The following is a 17,432-nucleotide window of genomic DNA, read 5'->3' on the forward strand; positions in this document are numbered from 1 at the left end:
GTGGCATCTCACATTCCCCATAGCCGTGCAGGAGTGATCCAGTTTTTCTAAATCCCCCACAGTATTTGCTGTCTTTATTTTTTTATCTTAACCATTCTGACAGGTATGTAGTGATATCTCACTGTGGTCTTAATTTGCATTTTCCTAATAGCTAATGATGCCAAACATCTTTTCATATGCTTATTTGCCATCTATATATCATCTTCAGTGAAATGTCTCTTTAAGTCTTGTAACCATTGTTTAAGTGGATTGTTTTTTACTGTAGGGTTTTGAGATTTTTAAATATATTCAAGATATTAGTCCTTTGTTAGATATGTGGTTTGCAAATATTTTCTGACAGTCCACAACTTGTTCTCTCATTCTCTTAAAAGAGTCTTTTGTACACCAAAGTTTTTAATTTTGATAAAGTCTAATGGATGAGTTTTTCCTTTTATGGATCATACTTTTGGTGTCAAGTCTAGGAATTCTTCACCTAGCCCTAAATCCCCAAAATTTCCTCCTAATTTTTTTTCTAAAAGTTTTATATTTTTGTTTTACACTTAAGTCCATGATTCATTTTGAGTTAATTTTTTAATACAGTGTGAGATTTAGGTCAAAGTTCATTTTTTTGCCTGTGTATATCTAATTGTTTCAGCACCATTTGTTGAGTTACTTTTGTACTTCTGTCAAAAATCAAGTGGGCGTATTTCTGTAAGTACATTTCTAGGTTCTCTGTTCTGTTCCATGGGTCTATGTGTCTACCCTACTGCCAATGTCACACAGTCTTAATTTCTGTAGCTATAGAATAATTTTGAAATCGAGTAGACTTATTCCTCCCATTTTAGTCTTCTTTTTTTCAAAAAAATTTAGTCTTCTTTTTTTCAAAAAAATTTAGTCTTCTTTTTTTCAAAAAAAAATTTTTTTTTTATTCTAGTTCTTTTGCCATTAGAATAATCTTGTTTACATCTACAAAAAAATCTTGCTGGTATTTTGACAGAAATGGTGTTAAGGCTACTTATCAGTTTGGGGGGAATTAATATCTTTATTATGCTTAATCTTCTAATCCATGAACATGGCATGTGTCTTCATTTATTTAGATTTTTGATTTCTTTTATTCACACTGTGTAGTTTTTAGCATATAAGGCCTGTAGTATTTTGTTAGATTTACACCTAAGTATTTCAGGGTCTTTTTTTTTTTTTTGTGAACAATTTAAGTCGTATTTTATTTTAAATTTTAGTTTCTCACCAAGATTGTCTGTAACAGACAATTTACAGAATGATAATCCAAATGGCCAACATATTTTAGAATGCTCAAATTCACTACTATTCAAGAAGATATAAATTGGAATAACAAGATATCACTTAATTCCCGTCAGCTGGCTAAAATTCAAGAGTGATAACACCTATTCTACTTGAGAATATCACCTGCAAAATATAGATATAATATCTTTCAGTAAGTCCAAAACAACTAACTTTTCTTCCCATGTTGGAATAGATTCTGATTCTTTGTATAAGAGTGAGTTGAATTAATTGATTTACATGTAAGGACCATGTTGTGTTAAAAATACATAACTTTGAACACAGGAATAGTTTCTAGCAGCAAAATGGTAGAGTTGAATTTGTGTAAGTTTGGTGCCTCTGTGACCTAAAACTATAGATCATGGCTCTAAACTGAACACCAAGGCACTTCAGGGCAGCGCAGTGAACTCACAGGTAACATGGATATTTTCAAGAGAAATACAGGGATATTTGATATCTGTTGGCTATCTTGCAACCTACTAACTTGAAGTAGTTTTCATTTCAACATTAGATCCCATTACTACATTTCTTTCAATGTCACAATACCCTTATGAAACTAGATTTTTAGCAGTTGTTAAAATGTGGGACAGGAAATGAGAGTGGTGTGATCCAAATAGGATTTCAAGGTTTGAGAAGTTGTGCAGTGCCCAACAGGTATACACATTCCATTATCAATGGAATGTATACTTATACAGGAATAAAATGATTAAAGAGTAAAATTTAAAAGATTTGCTTTTTCAATTTATTAGTTTTTCAAAGGACTCGTTCAGTTGTTTGGACCTAACCACTTAATAAATGGAATGGAAAGTTATTTCTTTCAGCCTAGGTCCACTGTAAATTACTGAGCCACTAAAGTCACTGTGAGTGAATCATTTGCTACAGGACCACACACACTAAGCTAAGGTCAAACCTCCGCAGGGAGGAGGCAGTGATTGCAACTACTACGAAAATGGCTACATGGGCCTGTGACAGATGACCGTCACAATCAACGCTTTCCTCCTTTTGTAAATTTGTAAAATAATAATAATAATAATCCCAAAAGTGCTACTACTGATTTTACTCCTATTTACCCCGAGGAGTTAATTGATATTCCATCCACTGCCTCCATTACAACCTGCAGGGAGGAAAGAATACAAAACAATTACAAATCGATTACTGTTATACTGGGTTTTCAGGAGCCATAAATCTGAGAGCTGCCTTGCTAGGAGACACAATAAGTTTGACAACTTTCTTAATATTCAGAAGCCAGACATCAGATCTATTCAGAATTTGCACATTTTAGTGTTGATTACTTCCTTTGTGTGTTTTATAATGGGATTTGTTAAATACAAAGGCCACATGTCTACTTTATTATATCATTATTAGATAAATCATATTAGGATCATTTGTCCCATCACATTAGGCATTCTTATTCTGGAGACTGTCAGGGTTGCTAGCATAGTAAAACATTTTCCAGAGAGACTCTTCAATCCAATTTCAAAATGCAAAACTTCCCTGGCACGTCCAAGAGAAATTCTTGATGGTATGCTTGCATAAAATCCCCATTCCCTCTCGAGAAAATGCCAATAAACATCTAAGTCTGCTTGATGCAATAATTATCATACCACCAAGAGCAATGCAAGTGTTACACAGGGATTTTAGGGGTGCCTATTACAGACAGTGGGTAAAAAAAAAAATGCCAAAAAGCTTTGGTGTTTAAAACACTTGGCATCTCTTTTGTCAAACACGAGGTGTTAATATTGTCTTGGTTATTAGGCCTCCAAGTATTCATTAGTGCTAAGCAAAAATGACCTCATAAAACTAACAGTTATATATTTCACTTGCTTAGTCCTCCCTTATCAGATTCTGAGAAGAGGGTAGGTTTTTCTTAACATTTGTTCTTAGCTCAGGCTTCCATTTCCACCTCATCAATTCTTAAGCTTCAACATACACCATACTCACATAGGAGCCTACCTGGATGTAGTTCTCACTATCCACAGCCAGGACCTAGGCATACCATTATAGGACAGAGCTTCTCCTACTTTGTTGCTACCCCTGTTGTTCCAAAGCACCTTCACCTAGAAAGGTAAATTCCATGATTACCCATCCATGCTCTCACTTGGAATGGGAAGGATAAATGGAGGAAGGCAGCTGGTCAGCTTCAGTTTGGGCCAGGGGATGGCAGGAGAGGGTCACCGCAGTGGAGATGGCAGACCCTTAAGAAGTCCCATTGGGAACAAGGCCATCAGTGACAATTCTTGGGGATTTAGCAATTCAATAGCAAGAGGCTAAATTGGAGGCCCAGGATTGGGAGCTGATGCATGCCTAACTCAAAGAGAGAATGAAGAAGATTGGAGTCTAGCCAGTCCTACTTAGACAATGGGAATGGCAGAAAATGGAAGGAGCCAAGCAAGAAGGAAAGAACAAGTTAGGAATCATAGCACAGGCCATTGGGCAGCAAGGAACAGGTCAGATGGATGGCAGGCAACGAATTGGTTTTGGAGCCATAGGTTACAGCTTCCATTTATAGATAGGGTAGGTTTAATATCCCATGTTCCTCTGCCACGGTAGGCTCTCATCAGACTCTTCACCAACAGGCTGGCTGACTTAAAAGAGTTGTCACTGAAAGTCAAGAAATTTGAGTTCTTAAAACCTTTTTCCATTCTCTTATTTACTGCGGTCAAGCCATAGTTACTAATTTCTTCTTCCCTAAAGTTCAACTTCGAGTTTACAAAATGGGGGCCCTAATATTTAATGGTAATACCAACTGTCCTTCTCCCTGCCATTCAAATGAGCAAATGGACATGGAGCTATTGGCCCAAGCAAGAAAGATGTTGGATCAGATCCCAAATAAAAGTGAGGGATGGGAGAAAAATATGGGACTACAATCAAGTACCAACACTGTTTTATTTATCAGATTATGTCAACTGCTTCGTCATTGCTAGGATAATAAACAGAAAATTGCATTAAGCGCTTAAGGAAAATTTATAGATTCTTTAAAGCATATCTGCAGGGAAAGTCTTTAAAGAAGTGATTAACATTAATGAGAAATGAGGAAACTTCAGCACCATTCCTCCTATAGATATTAATAAATCTATAAGATACCTCACTAGCTATTCCAAAGACTGTACTCTAATGTACCTTAAGTGCTGTGGAGGACAAAAGGCTGTCAATATTATGGCTTTATTGGGTGTCCATTTTACAGAATCAACCTTAGAAAGCTTTGCCACTTCTGAAATAGTACATCCTCCATTACAAAGAGAATGGCCTGGTCGTTGTGACCTGCTATGAAACCCACTTATATAAGCATCTTACTAGCAACCTTGAGGCATCTTGGTCAGGGTGAAAATAGTATGGATTGAAATAATTCCATCAATACTGGAACTGCCACCATAGCTGTTAATTCCAGAACAATCTTATTGAAATGAAATGCATGACAGTGAAGCCTGTCTGAGTTATGACTATAGGATTTTATCTGATTTATGGGAGGAAATTATGAGACTGACATTTTTTGAGACCTTATCATATGTCTATATATAACTTAATTCTCACAATTCTCCCCCTGTGAAGTGGGCATCCTTCCCCCTATTTTGCTGATGAGGAAAAAGAGGCTCAGGGAAGGCTTATAACTGGCCTGAGGATGCGTAACTATTAGGTTGCGGATTTGGTATTTGAATCTGATGCTTTTCTTAAAGTAAACTGTTTGTAAAAAGAAAACTTTTGACAGTTCCCCATTCACTAATCAAACCCAGGTTCCCATGTGACATACGTCTAAAGCTTCACTTTAGGTGACCTAAATCTTAGCCCCACATGTAGCAGAAAGCCTGGACCTTTCCTCATTTTCACCCCCCAGACCACCTCAGTCACCTTCAAGGTGAAGGGTGCATGCCAATTTGTATATTTCATGGGATGGGATAAATCATTTTGTTCTTGAGGATGGTTTGCCAAGCCAAGCTTTGGAAGTTCTCATTTGCATTCCATGAGCAACCAGACATTTCATTCTGAGGAAAGTTTAAATACGTGACAATTTTTATTTTCAAAAGGGCAATTTGGAAGTGAAGATAATAGCCCTTTCTCCTAAAATGAGATTACCAGTTCTGTCCGTTCTCATGAGGTAGTGATTTCAGGTCGTGATTGGACCAAAGGGATGGTGAATCAGATGGGGGATATGAGCTTGGTCAGATCAAGAGAAGGAGATTCAGGGAGATGACTTACTTTTCCTAGCAGTTAGTTCAAGAACTCCCTGAAGGAAGAGACACATCTTTCTCAATGAGAAGATGCCTGGGTAAATCCATTTGGGGGTAGAATCTGAATGAATGAGGATAGAACTCTCAAGCCTGAGACTTGGGGTAAGATTTGCTTTTTTTCTCCAAAGAGGGAGGAAACAGTCAGGGAGAGGAAGACAGGGAAAAGAGTGTAGAGCAGATGAAATGAGCAAAGGTTTCTTGACATATGGAGTGATTCCACTTCAACAACCACCCTCATTTCTAATCAGGTTACCAATGTCATAAAACATTTGAGAAAAATGGAATTTTAAATAAAAGTTCATGAACAGCCTGGGCATATTATCTGGAATAATGGAATGGTATTATAGGAAAAAGACTGGGGGTCACAGAGGCAGAGTTTCACAAGAAAGGAAATTTCTGAGCTCTTTCATCAATTGGTGCTGGGCAGGGGGTGGCTCTAGAACCCACAGGCCATGGAAGAGTTTGGGTCAAGCTCAACCAGATACCTGAGGCAGCTGACATCTGCACTTGGGAACTTCGAAGTTCTGTGCCCTTGCTGTTTCTCCTTCCATTTGCCTCTCTTAGGCCCCCAGGAGTTGTACCACCCCACAATGATATCTTGGGTTAACTCTCAACAACTCTGTAAAGAGGAAGAAGCAAAGACAGATGTAGAAATGGAAGCAGGTAGGATATCTGGATGTTTCTTAAAAAAAAATCCATGATTCTCCAGCTGAGAGGAGATGAAAATCTGCATTAGCATTGCTTTAATGCTCAAATGAACAAATTAGGAGGCCTTTTGAGTGGAAATAAATGACTGGATTACTATTTATAGTCAATCAATTAAGGAGCAAATGATAGCACTCAAATGAGGTTTCCCTGCTTTGTGAAATATAAATAGTGACCCCTCATGATGCTCATTTTTATTAAGGATCTTTCTAGCAACTTTGATGTTCACTTCAAAAGGAAACTCATTTTTAAAATAAATGACTCCTGCCCCTTCCATCAAATCTTCACTCTCCCTTTGTGGTTAAACTCAATTATCCTGGAGAGTGAAGCCTTAGTTGGTTTGAAGTTGTCCAGTTCATCCATATGTCAGAAAGTTAAGGGGTGCCCAGGAAGACAGTGTCTAAATCTATGTTATGATCTTTCTGAAATCCATTTAAGTGAACCTAGTGGCCACTCAAATTAATAGTTACTAAGTATTTGCCAGGTTCTCTATTAAATATTTTATATACCTGATCTCATTCAATTCTCACAAGAACTTTAGAATGAAGGTAGTATTATCCTCATTTTGCAGATGAGGAAACTGAAGGTCGTAGTAGTTTACTTACCCCAGTTCTTTCTTTCTTCCTTCCTTCCTTCCTTCCTTCCTTCCTTCCTTCCTTCCTTCCTTCCTTCTTTTCTGTAACTATTTATAGAATGCCTACAATGTGTCACCCACTATTCTAGTTGCTGAAGATACAGCAGTGAACAAAACTGAAAAATAAAGCAAGATTAAGGATAGGAAACATTAGGGGAGTTGGAATTTTAAATAGGATTGATTGGGAAGGCCTTATTGAGTCATGCAACAGGTTAATGAGGGCTCAAGTTCTTTGTCACTCCTCCTATTAAAAAAGGGGGTCAGTTTATACCCTTCCCTTAGAATCTGGGCTATTTGGGGTATTCTTTAACCAACAGTGTTTGGCAGAGGCTATGCTTCAAAAGGACTGGCAGCTTCCACTTCGGTCTCCTGGAGCTGAGAACTGCATAAAAGGATTTTTACTACTTTGAGAGTGCTGTGCTGTGTGGGAGCCAGAGCCGTGCACTGGGAGAAGCATGCGAAGAGGGGGAAAGAGTCCCAGCCATCCCCTCGCTGTTTCCATCTCCAACTCAAGTCATCCAGCGGGGGCCCCAGACACTGGGGTGCACAAACAAGCTTTCCTCTCTGTGTCCTGGCTGAGGTCCTGACCCACAGAATCATAAGATATGACAACAGTCAACTGTTGTTATTTAAGCCATTAATTTTGGAGGCAGTTTATTACATAGTGATAGATAGCAAACAGAAGGTGACTTTTGAGTAAAGATACAAAGAGAGTTAGGGAGTGAGCTATTTTAGGAAGAGCATTCTAGGCAGAGGGAAAGCCACTTTCAAAGGCCCTAAATGGGCCTGGAAGGCTCAACAAATGGCTAGGAAGCCAGTGTGGCTGGAGCAGATTGAGTGAAGGGGAGAGTAGAATTAGAGGAGGCTGGAGAGATAAAGGGGGAGTCAGATCATGAGCGACTTTGTGGGCCACTGGAATGATAATGCTTAACTATTATTCTTTAAGGATCTGTAAGCCAACAGTACATATATACTGTTGAACAAAACCAATCAGACACTGCCCTCATTAAATTTAAAGAGCCCAGTAGTTAAGTGACATAGCCAGATACGGGTCAGGGCTGCCTGTCTCAACCAAAGGTGATGCCCTTAATCACTGCACCATGCCTGCTGAAATCACAGATTGATAAATTTCTCCATGACATCTCATTTCTCAACAAAGGTTCAGTATCTTGTGTTTTTGTTTGATTGTTTTTTGCTTTTTTTTTTTTTTTTTGCTTAGGACAAATAAGGAACTACTTGCTTTTGTTACTCAAGTTGAGAATTAATAGTGAATAATATACAGGAAAAAAGAAAAAAAAACAGAGGAAAAAATATTTATCAGCTAGAGTTCAACTATTTTTTTACCACCTATGAGGCTTCGTGTTAAACTAATGCTATGACTGCTCAAGGTGAAGATCTGCTCTGAGTGAGATGAACTGAAAAGAGATGCCCTAGGGCTGAGCACCAATTCTATCTTGAAATCTCTGTGTGAGCTTGAAACAGTCATTAGCCTCTCTGTGTCTCCAATATCTCACCAGTACAATGAATGGCATTTCCTAAATGTATTTTGTGAAACATTAATTGATAAGATACTCTGTTAAAAAAAAAAAGTGTGCCTGTTTGTATGTGTATTATATGTGTGTGAGGGAGGGAGTGGGGACTTGTGCCAAATAAGCTGGGAAATTCTGCATATTATATCCCCTTCTTGAAGAATCACAATACTAATTAACTAATTAACTAATTTGTTAATTAGTATTAGCCCTGGTAAGTTCTGTAATGCACTTGGTGAGTGCTGATAACTTAAACACCAATGGTCTTTGTTGACCTCAATGATGCATTTTATGTCTGCCAAGCCAGGATATATATTATCTCATGGTTGTGAGCTGAGGTTGTCATTTATCACATATTAGCATATCTAGTCTATAGTTGATGCTTAATGTCTGGTCAGTTTCAGTGTCTTGTCTCATCCCTTCTCTTTTTCTAGGTCTTTGTTTCTTGAATAATAAATCAGAGTGAATAATACATGCTTTGAACACTGTAAATGACAGACGAGTTTACTGTTCTGCTGCCACTTAAAAATACTCAACCTTCCCATCTGTGTGGTTTTTGGGGAGGAAGAGTATCAGGGATAGAGATTAGCCCATCACCTCATTTGGGCCAAGAGCTGCAACCTCTGTCTTCAAACTTTCTTTCCAGAGCAACTTAAGAGAGATAGTATGATGACATGCATGTTCTAACTCCTTTTTCTCAGGAATTAACACATTAGTAGTCGGGCACATGACCTGCCGCGGGTAACCAGAAAAGCAGAAAGTTGACATCTGAACAATGTTAAACAAGAACTAGATAACCATTCCTTGAAATAAAAGCTTTGATAAGTATAATTTCATTGCTTTCAGTGGGAAAGCTCGGGTAATAACAAAAATATCAACTTTCCCCCCCCTTACTTTAGATATACCTTATTTTTTTCCTTGGCCAAGTGACAATGGGCCTGGGCTTATAGTCTTTTTGATATTACAATTAAACTTGTACCTGTCAAGGCAGGAAAAAAGACACACACACACACACACATGACTAGACCTACCCCACTGAGATTCCTATGGGGAAGGAGGTAAGGCAGGAAAGAATATATACCACAGGGGCGCCTGGGTGGCTCAGTTGGTTAAGCGACTGCCTTCGGCTCAGGTCATGATCCTGGAGTCCTGGGATCGAGTCCCGCATCGGGCTCCCTGCTCGGCAGGGAGTCTGCTTCTCTCTCTGAACCTCCCTCCTCTCATGCTCTCTATCTCATTCTCTCTCTCAAATAAATAAATAAATAAATAATCTTTAAAAAAAAAAAAGAATATATACCACAAAATGGTTTCTTTTAGGAAATAAAACTCTTTTCTACCCAGGACATGACCATAGAATCTCCTCCAGATACAATAATATATGTTTCCCCAAGAAATTCCAGGTTGTTGCATGTGTCCTTAATTATGATAAAACGGTCAGTACTGGACTCTCTTGCACAATGAAATTTTCCTCTTTAAATCAGACAAGTAATAAAGTATCATGATAAATGTGATTTAGCAACTGACTTAATAACTGAGATAACATGAACCACAGCTGCCACGTTCACGCGGCCTTCATTTGATGCGGCTGATCCGAAGTATACTCTATTGAAGTACCAGTCCTGATAAGCCTGTCCAATGCTCATTGTGTTCATGTGGAGTTATAATAAATTAGGTTGTTATTCCTCTAAACCTTCCATTTATTTCTGGAGACGTCTCATTGTAATTTAGCTCAAGTTAATGATAACCCAAAATGCAATATTACCAGTTATTATTTTTCACTTTAAAATACTGCCTAAGTAGCTAATGTTCTCCTGGTGTAGATAAAGTCCTAGGCCTGCTAATGAGGAGATTATGATGGGCAGAACAAAGAGGTGCCAGGAAATTGTGTCTCTGGCTTTCCGATCAGATCATTTTTACCTCCCAGACTTTACCTGTCTCGGAAAGGCAAAGAATCTACAGGAAATTGGTTGCTAACATCCAGGAAGAAATAGCACTCTCCTACATTGCTTATGGCATGTGCTTTTTGGAGGAAAATTTAGCAATATGTAACAAAAGCCTTAAATATGTATGTGTTCTTCAACCAAACAATTTAAGACTTAGGAATGTATCTCAAGAAATGTTCATCACAACAGTTTTTGAAACGGAAGTAAAAAAGAAACAACTGACATGTCTCATAATATGGGTTTAATTAATTATGGCACACCCAATATTATTTCCAGCAAATACCTACATGGTGTGCCAGACTCTTGGAGTATTACAAGTTTTAATTTATTTCATCTCCAAAACTACCCTATGAGGCAGTGTTATGATCCCTATTTTACAGATCAGTAAACTAAATCACAGGGATATAAATAACTTGGCCCAAGTCACATGGCTGCTAAATGGCTTACTTGGCATTTGGACCCAGCAGTTGGGCGCCGCAGTCTATATTGTTTTGTTTTGTTTTGTTTTGATTAAAGTATAGCTGACACACAATGCTATATTAGTTTTGCATGTACAATGTAGTGATTCAGCATCTCTGTATGTTCTGCTGTGCTCACCACAGGTATGGTTACCATCTGTCACTATGAAATGTTATTCCAGTATCATTCACTATATCTATATCCCCTATGCTGCAACTTTCACCTCCATGACTTACACTATTTATGCTGCCTCGTAACAATGGACTAATGTTCTGTCAGCACAATGGTATTAGAGATAAATATTATTTCATAGAAAAAATTTTCAAAATATGTGTGTATGAGAAAAGCAGGTTACAAAATAGGTCAAACAGTGTGACCCCATTTTTATAGAAAAAAGGGAAGAATGTATTTATAGGCAGAAAGAAACCTAAAGACCTTTCAAGATATATCCAACTATATGAACAATGGTTACTTTGGGGTGGCATCTCTGGTGCTTCCAAAATGTTGTTTTGGTTTATTTTTTAGTTCCAATTATTGTTACAAAGATGTGACAAATGTTACAGTGTTAAGCCTCCTTAGAAATCACAGAAATGGAAATGGAAATATGAGAGATAACATTATAATTAAATTAGAGTATATATATTTTGAATCATGAAACCTAGTATTAGCCACGCTATGGTGGAAACGGTATACTCGTGCGTTCCTGATGACAGTATAAATTGTTACCACCGTCTACAGAAGGTAGCCGGCACTATAAGTCAGGTCAAGAGCCGTGAAAACATTCATTTTCTATTACTCGGTGGCTCTACTTTTAGAAATGATCCTCTGTTCATGACTCAAAAGAAGAAAACTGCCTCATGCATTTAGTAAGAAATATATAAGTGAAATACTGAATTTGGGCATCCACTGGTAGAACCCTGAGAAGCCGGGCCAGCTACCAGCGTTCCTATTTGTACAGCTTCTCCTCGGGCTGGTAAGGGAAGACGATGACCAGAAATACTGAAGAACTCTGAGGTTGTTTAGCAAAGGCCTCCCGTCAGCATCCTGGGTGTCACCAAAGCCAAGATGTGCAACAAGAAGAAGTATAAAATAGCCCTAAATCCAGGAACACCAGTGGTCATGGGAGGGCAGGCCTCTGGAGCCCACGGCTCTGTGTGGGCACAGGTATTGTCTTCAGGGACTGGTTTCTGGCTTCCGCCACCAGGGCCTGTGAGAAGTGGCCCCAGGCCTCTTCTTTGGCAACTCATAAGCATTGGTGCAGAAAGGGCCTCGTCCCTCTGAAAACTGAAAATATCACACTTTTCTCTCTCGTATAAATGATACTGGGAATAAGCCCTTTTCCTCTTTCTGCGCTACACATTATTGGGAAGAAACGAAAGTGATTTAGTTAATCACGTTAGAGAATACTTGCATCGGGAAGATGAGACCATGACCCAACATAATCGCTTATTTATGAAGACTAATGGCTCGCTTATTAAGAGTTGCTTTAGGTCCCTCACCTGACTGTGGCCACCAATCATAAGCTCACACGGTCGCCCCAACCTTAACCAGTTTCCTGCCTTGAAAGACCTGCCGTATCTCACCCAGCCCAGACCCTAAAACCTTTTGAATATCCTCAGAGATACCACTAAGAAGACTCTCCGGGTGGCCTTCTCTCTCACTGAAGTAAGGCGAATACAATTTGCTCTCTTGACCAATAGGGTTTCTGGTGGTCTTTTGCAGAGGCAACAGGTGACTGACTCCTCTTAGGTTCAGGAACAGGAGAAGACATTGGAAGTGAGAGGGATTGATGAGGTGATGGAAGTGACATTGCTGAGGCAGAGGTGAACCCTAGAACCCCACGAAGGCCAGCCCTATCACTAGGAAGGCAGGAAGAGGAGGTGAACCGTGAGGAAGAAGTGCTGAAGACTCTGAGCACAGAGAAGTTGCATCAACTCAGTGACGACTGGAACCAAATGGTGCCCGGAGGGGAAGAGGCACCCTGAGCTGATCTGGCACCAGCAGCTTCAGGGCTGCCAGGCTTGGGGGTGGCCAGAGAGGATATGTGAATTCTACTGGGCTTGTGACAGGGAAGGGAGGGGCTTGGTAGGCTAGGGTTTCAGAGAGTCCATGTGTTGGGGCTCAGCGCTGGAGCTCTGGGGATGCTGTCAATCGTACTGTGGTTCAGGGGATGACCTCTGGCACCAGACAGCCTGCATTCAGAGCCTGGCCCTGCCACTCACTAACTGTGTGACTTCAGGGAAGCCGCTCAAGAAGTGTTAGCCTTCATCTATTATCACTTTATTATCATTATCCCATTTGTGGAATTCTTCCGCCTACTAGAAGGGGAAAAATTGCTGGGGAGGGGTGCTTAGTCAAAGATACTCATTATGGTATTACGTAGACTAGTAAAAATGGTAGAAATAAGCAATAGGGTGCTGGTAAGTTTGTGATGTTTGCCAATTTTCATGGTGTAAAGACTCCCCCAATGGCCAATTTTAAGCTGTGAATTTGAACCCAGAGTAGAGAAGAGATGTGCACAAAGGGTTCCCACAAGCTGGTACCAGCCAGCTCAAGCACACCCCTGGGAAGAGGCTTAAATATGTGCCAAAGCACAATGGTCAGTAGAATGTCCCTTGATAATCTAATAGAATGCTATGAAAATTAGAATTATGAAGACTAGATATGCCCTATAAAATGCTTATGATAATACAATACAATCAATATTCAAAATTATGTCTATAATGAGATGGTAACTTACAGGTTTCCTTGATTCTAAGATGCAGTGTTCAGTTTTGCCAATTTTCTGTGCTCCGATGCATTTTACAACCTGCATTTAATGTTCTTTAACTTTTTTTGTTCTGAGAAGTGGTTAATAAATCAATGATGCCCCTCATAAACAATGCTCCTCTAGAATCAACATTAAATGCAGGTAAGTTGATGACAAAATCAGGATGGGGACAGGAAGAGAATACAGCAAAGCGAGAACAGTTTGATTTGTTGTGAAGCAATGCTGTAAGTGAATTTTTTCTTTCATTTGGATGCCTGTTAATGTTATACACACAATACCTCATAACAAAACTTTAGAGTCTACGTATGTGTACAAGGAAGAGAAAAAGGCTTTCTTTCCTTCCCCTTCCCTCCTGCCTGTCTGCCTGACTTCCTTTCTTCCTCCCTTCCCCATTTTTCCTTTTCCCCTTTCTTTCTTTTTCTTTTCTTTTCTTTCTCTTTTTCTTCCTTCCTTCTTTCTTTCTTTCTTCTTTCTTTCTTTCTTTCTTGTTCTTCCTCTCTCCCCTCCCTCCCTCCCTTCCTTCCTTCTCCTCCTTCCCTCCTCTGCTTTTGTCTTCAACAAAAGTAGCTTATCTATAACAACTGATTATGTGCTAGTAAAAGCACTATGTGGAAAGTGCTCAGCATGTGTGTGTGTGTGTTTGTGTGGTGTTCACATATATTTAGATATTTAATAAAAGACCTACATCACTTCTCAGCTTGGTTTACCCTCTATCCAACAATGATAAACCATACTGAGACATATATTTAGAGCTAGACCTTTAAGGAAAGCTGGAGAAAACCAGTTCAGACTGGTTAAAAAATAAGCAAGACTCCATAATGAAGGGCTAGACCTGTCTGAGTCAAGTGAGTGATATTTTTTTATACTAACAGCCCAGTTGCTTCCCTTCAGCATAGCTGGGGCACTGAAAGGGGACTTGGGGGGATAATCATGACCTCTTTCTCCTTTAGGCAAGGAGAGAACATTGTTTGTAATTTGTCAGAATTGAAAGGGAAAAGAAAAAATCATAGTCACAATTTTTCCCTGCTTCCCCAGTGAATATTTTTTCAAAACAAGAGCTTCAGATCCAATCTGCCTACCAAAAGGATAACTGTAAGCTAGAATTTCTTTTCAATTCTCCAAATCCCTTCTCCCTAAACACCCACACTCAGATTTCACAGTTTTTAGGAGAAACACATTTGGAGTGTCTGTATCTGGAAAGTCAAGCACCCTTTTCAAATAGAGCTTATACCCTACTATTTTATTTGGAAACCCAAGTCTCCAGTTTGTGGATTATTTGGGTTTTAGGATTTTCTGCTCCCTTGCTTTGTTTTTCCTCCCAGGTCTGGTGAAGGGAAAGATAGGGAAAGAAAAGTAACTTACTGTAGCTATGGCCCAGCATATCTGGAATCTCAAAGCTTGGTGGAAAAGGAGACTAAGGCTTATGGTTGTAATCAGGCTGAGGTCATTTTGCATGTATCGGAAGTTTCAGTCCTCTCCTGCTCCCAATATTTCTGCAGAAAAACAGGAGCTGGTTTTGAGGAACATTTGCACCCACTTATTCTAGAACCTAATTCTGACTTCCTCTGGCTTGTCCAGGTCACTAAGGATGCCAGGAGAGAGGGATTCTGTCAGAGTCCAGGAATTCCAATTTCTCACTGTGCAAGGAGAGGTGGAAATATAAATGGACCACTAGACAGGCTTAACTGGATACAAGAGAGACTTGAAAAAAATCCTATCATAAATGTAATATCCTGAGCCCAGAATGAGTCCATCCATGGGGACAGAAATTGAATCAGAAATCCTCCTTTGTGTAAATGCCCTTCATGTTGATCTTTTCTTTCCAGCCAGTGCTGTTTTGGTATCAAATAGAATCTCTCAATTTTAAGAAATAGTAGCACTTAAAGGACCTTGAACTGGCTAAGACTCGGCCAACACTGTCGGCAAAAATGGCTTTTTTTTTTTTAAAGATTTTATTTATTTATTTGAGAGAGAGAATGAGAGAGAGAGAGCACATGAGAGGGGGGAGGGTCAGAGGGAGAAGCAGACCCCCTGCTGAGCAAGGAGCCCGATATGGGACTCGATCCCGGGACTCCAGGATCATGACCTGAGCCAAAGGCAGTCGCTTAACCAACTGAGCCACCCAGGCGCCCAAAAATGGCTTTAATCAGAATGGTCCAGAGGGATGTTTGCTGAACAGCTTCATCATAAGCAGGATGGGGAATGGCTCCCTCTGATCAGCTGCTGAAAGGCCTGGGAAAAACAGAATTGATTTCCTTCTGCTGTCGAGGATGATTTTGCCTTGTTTTTTATCTGCTGCACCATGAATTCAATGCCATACTTTCCTGCAGTGCAACCAGATTGTGCATGAATACTGAACGAGTCCCGTGGAAAGAAACTCAAGCCCCAAACTAGTCCAGTTAGAAAGAAAGGCTACCTCCATCCTTCCCAAAGCAATTTGCTTATACAAGGGAAATCCTAAGTTCTCTGTATCTTACATATACTAGAAAAAGACATTCTGAATATTTCATAGCCCTAATGACTGGGCAGAATAAATTGTTATTATAAGTTATATTTTTTAGGTATACACTGGCATGAGTGTGTTGCTTTTGATCAAGTATCTATAAACCTTGAGCTTGTCCAGGCTTGTGTTCATACATTAGTGCTGTGAGAAGTACCCACATCCCATTGCCCATGGAATTTTCCAGTGCTTATGGATTTCCTAGTGTTAGGTAAGATAACATTTACTTCAATGATCCTCTTTGGAATATTTATCATCAGAAGGCAAGCTCAGGGAATGGTTTTGGGGACCTCTAAAATCAATTTGCTACACAAATGAAAATAGAGAAACGCTATTTGTGGGTGTCTCTCTCAGAGTTGTGGAAAGGTATGAAGAAAATTCAAGTGCCAGGTTCCCTTTGTCTGACAAACCATGAGACATGGCCATCTATAAATGAGGGTATATGCTTGTGTGAAGAACATATATGCATTAAATCTAATAGTTACTTTCGTAGACAGGATAGCTGATTGGTCTGCACTGAAAAGGAAAGATTCAAGCTTTTTCTTATGATGAGTTTTTGAGGAGCCCTGATGTGAATTATCCCCAGAGAGGAATGGTTACCAAACCACCGTGATGATAACCTGTCTGGTCAGGGAGGAGAGGATAAAATCCTGCTGTCAGCAAGTGGTCATGGGACAGTGGAAAGGACACACAGGGTGCACAAGACTGAGAAGCCTCTCTCCATAGTCTTACCTGTTCACTTCCTCCTGCCCCTCCTCCCTGGACGACCAGTCTTCCTGGCAGCAGGGGCAATCCATTTGGCTACTCCTAGCCAAATGGTGGGGGGAGCAAGTTCTCCCCCTCCTTTATTTTGAGTTGGACTGTGAATAATTTTTTGTGTGTCCTTTTATTTATTTATTTATTTTTATTTTTTTGCATTTTTTTATTATGTTATGTTAATCACCATACATCATTAATTTTTGATATAGTGTTCCATGATTCATTGTTTGCGTATAACGCCCAGTGCTCCATGCAGAACGTGCCCTCTTTAATACCCATCACCAGGCTAACCCATCCCCCCACTCCCCTCCCCTCTAGAACCTTCAGTTTGTTTCTCAAAGTCCATAGTTTCTCATGATTTGTTTCCCCCTCCGATTTCCCCCCTTCATTCTTCCCCTCCTGTTATCTTCTTTTTTTTTAACATATAATATACTATTTGTTTCAGAGGTACAAGTCTGTGATTCAACAGTCTTACACAATTCACAGCGCTCACCATAGCACATATACCCCCGCCCGATGTCTATCACCCAGCCACCCCATCCCTCCCACCCCCCCACCACTCCAGCAACCAACTCTCAGTTTGTTTCCTGAGATTAAGAATTCCTCATATCAGTGAGGTCATATGATAC

General features: G+C 39.7%; 1 protein-coding gene across 1 annotated transcript in view; it reads right to left on the bottom strand.

Moving 5' to 3' along the window:
- Positions 1-17,432, bottom strand: part of CPNE4 (copine 4) — a 323,229-nt gene that overhangs the window by 167,924 nt on the left and 137,873 nt on the right. The gene's annotated exons all lie outside the window — the stretch shown is intronic.

The sequence above is a fragment of the Leptonychotes weddellii genome, chromosome 1 (genome assembly GCF_054177405.1).
Source record: "Leptonychotes weddellii isolate Sample4059 chromosome 1, ASM5417740v2, whole genome shotgun sequence".
Taxonomy (NCBI): Eukaryota; Metazoa; Chordata; class Mammalia; order Carnivora; family Phocidae; genus Leptonychotes; species Leptonychotes weddellii.